The sequence below is a fragment of the Belonocnema kinseyi genome, chromosome 3 (genome assembly GCF_010883055.1).
Source record: "Belonocnema kinseyi isolate 2016_QV_RU_SX_M_011 chromosome 3, B_treatae_v1, whole genome shotgun sequence".
NCBI classification, from domain to species: domain Eukaryota; kingdom Metazoa; phylum Arthropoda; class Insecta; order Hymenoptera; family Cynipidae; genus Belonocnema; species Belonocnema kinseyi.
In genome coordinates, this window is record NC_046659.1 from 60,220,323 (window position 1) to 60,225,444 (window position 5,122).

The following is a 5,122-nucleotide window of genomic DNA, read 5'->3' on the forward strand; positions in this document are numbered from 1 at the left end:
TTTAAAAATTAAAAATATGATTTTTCGAGAACATTTTTTTTATAATTAAAAAAAGACTGTACCGAAAACCTGGATCAAGCTTCAGATCTGAAAAAATTCAGCTATACATACATGTCAAACTTATATAATTCCCCACTCCGACGCCCCATACCGCATCTACGTTTATAATATCTTTGCGCAAACTCTTGTGCTATCTGGGTATGTTTCCTGACCATTCAAAGCCCACCAACACACGCCACTTTCCCCTAAAATTTTTCTCTCGATAAATTTAAAAAGAATGAAACCATGACCAATTTTTCATTTTTTTCTGACCGTTATAAATTTTTCTTTTAGGCATAAGATAAAAACAACCATACACCTTGGAAATGAATAACTTAATGCAAAAGTATGTTTTTTCTACATTTATTTCAAAAAATTGTAGCGACATCAGTCATGCAGAATTTTATAAGTATTCATCCACTAATTATGTAAGACGATTGGGCGGGGGTGGGGGGGGGGATAATAAGTAAAATAATAAGGGGGAAAAAATAATAAGCCTAAATATATTACAATTTATAGATCTCCCAGGTCCAAAAAAATATATTAGAATTTGACGAAATAGTTGATTTTTCAATTTAAAAGAGGAATTTTCTACTAAGAAAGATGAATTTTCAAGAAAATACATAAAATTTTAACTAAAAAGTATGCCCGCTGTGCGGGCACTTTCTCATCCCCTACTGCGCGCGCGGCTCGCTTCGTTCGCAAGTTTGAACGCGCCTAGGGCGCGCGACTGTTGATTCTCGCGCTTCGTGCTCTATTATGTATTTACCTCGCGCTACGCGCTCGGTCTTTATATTTTCGCTCATTCTTGCGCAAACATTTTAAAATTATGACTCAAAACATCCACCCCTGTAATTTTGTGATTGTGAATTCTCTTTCGTTAAAAAAGCTTAGCTCGAGAGTTTGAGCGCTCCTGCGGCACGCGACTGATGGCAATCGCACTCCGCGCTTAGTTTTTGCATTTCTTCCGCATTCGGGCACAGAGCTCTTAAAATCAAAGGAGAACGGACCGACAACTTTAATTTTGTGATTTTGACTCTCTTTTGTTAAAGTTCTGTTGGCTTTAAAGAACACATTCTCATCACGTATTTCGTGCTTCGCACTTGATTTTGTCCACCATATCAACTTTTCTACATTATACACAACACTTTTATATCAATTATAATACATTTTTTATGTAACTCTGCCAGGGATTACTTATTAAAAAATTGCAAAATAAAAATCAAATTGTATTTATCCTGATTATTTTTGTATTTGTTTATTACTTTGGTTTAAATTATATTCTAATCTGCTCTGAAACATGTATCATTTTAATACTGAAAAAAATTGTTCTTGAATCAAGTAAATATTACTTGATTCAAGTCAATCGCAGGTACGAATGGGGACGATAGAATATGAGTGTGTTCCAAATAAATAAGTACTTGCTAAGGCATGCTTGGAACAAGCGTACATTTTCTTAATCTGTGAAAATGTATTCTTAGATAGAATATCGCATTTTATTATTCTAAAACTTTATTGTGTTACTTCATGTAGAGGTGTATTCAAATGCAGAACATAGTTTACTTCCAAGAAATCATTTCTGATACACTTCAAGAATATATTTTCCTAATCTAAGAATATGTAGTAACTGAGCAATAGACTAGTGCCTCAACTGAACACTATTTCTCAACGAAAAAAAAATCGTTTTCGAAATTATTGCTATATAGTCTTCATTTTTTTAATTATTAAAATACGTTATTCGCGCACACTGTTACTTACACATATAATCGTGCGCCTAGACGCTTTGAAAAATCCCACTCGCCGAGGATTGAACCCTATACCTAAACTACCTACTATCGGCGAGAAAATTCGAGTCCTCTGGCTTTGACGTTGAATAAGTATGTGAAGAAAAAATGGTAGGTTAATGAAAAAGTTCTCATTTTAAAGGTGCAAATGTTGTACGTTAATGAGCAAAAAAGTAATATTCCAAAAAATTATTTGTAGCTTACAGATCTGAAAATCTAATGAAAAGTAAGGAAATTTGATAGCTTTTAAAAACAGTGAACTTTGAAGCATAGTTTTTTATAGAAAAAATAATAGGGAAAATCTGAAAAAAATTCATGATGGTACATTACACATTTGTGAACAGATTGCCGTCGAAAAATTTACAAGATATAAATAATTAATCGTTTTTTGTGAATAATTATGCGAGCGCACGATCTTTAGTTCTATTGAAGATAATGAAGCGATTTAAATTGTAGGTAGTTTTTATATAGCTTTCCTATATAAAGAACTGACTTCAAATGTCGCAATTTGTACGAAGACAACAAGAAGCACATACTTCTCATTATCTTCATTAGTACTTCAAAAAGCAACGTTTTTCTTCTCCAGACGTTTTTTCGTATCATGCGTTGCTTGGCTTAAATTGTTCATTTTAGTTTGTTTTTTGGATTTTAAAAATGCTATAACTCCAGAAATTTTTGATTTTTCGAAAAAAGTCATTGGGATAAATTGTTAAATTTTTTGAATACTATGAATAACCGTACAGAAAATGTTTGAATTTTGAAAAAAGTGGTCTCAAAAATATTCAAAATGTGTCCACTTTTTGAATTTTTATCCAAAATGGCTGGCTAACGAACTTGAACTTTAGTTTAGGGCACTAAACAAGTGTACCAAAGGCCAATCTAATAGATTAATTTTTTCAAAAGTTATCGTGTTCACAGCCAGACATACAGACAGGCGGACACATTTGTAAAAACCTGTTTTTCGGATTCAGGGGGTCTCAATACGTGGACATTTGACAAAAACTGGAGGGGGGGGGGGGCTCAAATTTTACATAAATGTAATACCTTCTCTGATGAAAATGTAAAAAGATAACATATAGGTTTGAAAAACTAATTTTCAAAAGAAATAAATTAAATCATTATAAATATTATTATAAATTATTATATCATATTATTATATATTATTATAAATTAAATAAATATAAATAAATTAATGTTCAGCAAAATTGTTAAATTTACAAACTAGATAAATGAATTTTCAACCAAAGATGAATCTTTTACCAAACATTTGAATTTTCTATCAATAAAGATAAATGTTTAACCAATAATATAAATGTATTACTAAAAGTCAAATTTCTAAGAAAGTACATGAACTTTTTACTACAAAGATCATCTTATAACCAAAAATGGAAGTTATAATTTCAATTAAAAAATCAAGTAGAAAAGATTTTAAATTTATGTAAAAAAATATCCCAAATGTTAAATTACCACGCTCAAAAGTTAATTTTGAACCAAATAGTTGAATTTTTACCAAAATAGTTGAAGAATTGTCACTACAAAAAACAATTTTGAACCAAAAAACTAACATTTGATGTTTTAACAAAGAAACGTTAATTTCAAACTAAAAAGAGTTCACTTCAAACCTAAAATATGAATTTTCAACCCAATAGCTGTATTTCCAACCTGCTAAGATTTAATGAGCTTTAACTTGAAAGGACAACATTTCAAATCCGCTAATCAGAGAGCGAGTAGGGGCGTGGCTAACAGATTTTCAGTTTGTAATATTCTCTCGCTGTATAGATAAAGAAAAGCACTCTTTTCAGACATCAAGAGATGGAGTTATATGTCCTAATTTGATTAAAAGATGTTTGTTGAGTAAGTATTAGCGATTCAAAAAATCATCATATAAATTGAGGTACAAAATAGTTTGCGGTTAAATTGATGAAGCAGACAAGAGCTTTCGCTATTATAGAAGAATTTTTTCAAAAATTAGATTGTCCCAACAGCAAAAATTACTAAAAATTGTTAGGCGACGATTCGGTTGCACCAGATTGATATAATGAGTATTCCACGAGAGCTTTTTTAAAATTTTAATATTGTGAGTAATCAAGACAAGAACTTTTTCAAAATTTAGATAGTTGCAACTGCCAAAATAATTACCATTGGTGATCTGACGACCCGGGTGCAGCAGGTCGCACCCCAGGTAGCTAGCATGTATTCAACAAGAACTTTTTCAAAATTTAGATTGTTCCAACAGCCAAAATTAATACAAATTGCGAGTCTATGATCCGGGTGCACCAGATCGAGTCCCAAGTAGTATAATGGGTATTCTACAAGATATTTTTCAAAATTTAGATTGTTCCAAGTGCCAAAATAACTATCATTGGTGAGTCGACGATCCCGCTGCACCAGGTCGCGCCCCAGGTAGCTTAGCACGTATTCTACAAGAACTTTTTCAAAATTTAGATTGTTGCAACTGCCAAAATAACTACCATTGGTGATTTGACGACCCGGGTGAACCAGGTCACGCCCCAGTTCTTTTGGCAGTTAGAACAATATAAATTTTGAAAAAGTTCTTGTAGAATATTCATTATAATACTTGGTGCTCGATCTGGTGCACCTGGATCGTCGAATCACAATTTTTAGTAATTTTGGTTGTTGAAACAATCTAAATTTTGAAAAAAATTTGTAGAATACTTGCTAAGCTACCTGATGTGCGATTTGGTGCAGCCGGATCGTCAACTCACTAAAGGTAGTTATTTTGGCAGTTGCAACAATCTATATTTTGAAAAAGTTGTTGTAAAATGCGTGCTAAGCTACCTGGGGCGCAACCTGATGCAGCCGGATCGTCGAATCACCAATGGTAGTTATTTTGGCAGTCGCAACAATCTAAATTTTGAAAAAATTATTGTAGAATACGTGCTAAGCTACCTGGTGCACGACCTGGTGCAGCCGGATCGTCGACTCATCAATGGTAGTTAATTTGGCATTTGGAACAATCTAAATTTTGACAAAGTTCTTGTTGAATACGTGCTAGCTACCTAGGGCGCTACCCGGTGCACCCGTGTTGTCGAATCACCTTTTGGAATTGTTTTGATTACTCACAAAATTTAAATTTTAAAAAAGCTCTCGTAGAATACTCATTATATTACCTGGTGCTCAATCTGGTGCAACCGAATCGTCGTCTAACAATTTTTAGTAATTTTTGCTGTTGGGACAATTGTAATATAGTCACAGCTTCCTCCTTCGATTAGATAAGCAGCCCTATATATTTGAGGGCTTCAGGGCCACTAGTTTAGTTCTAATCTTGACTTTACTCT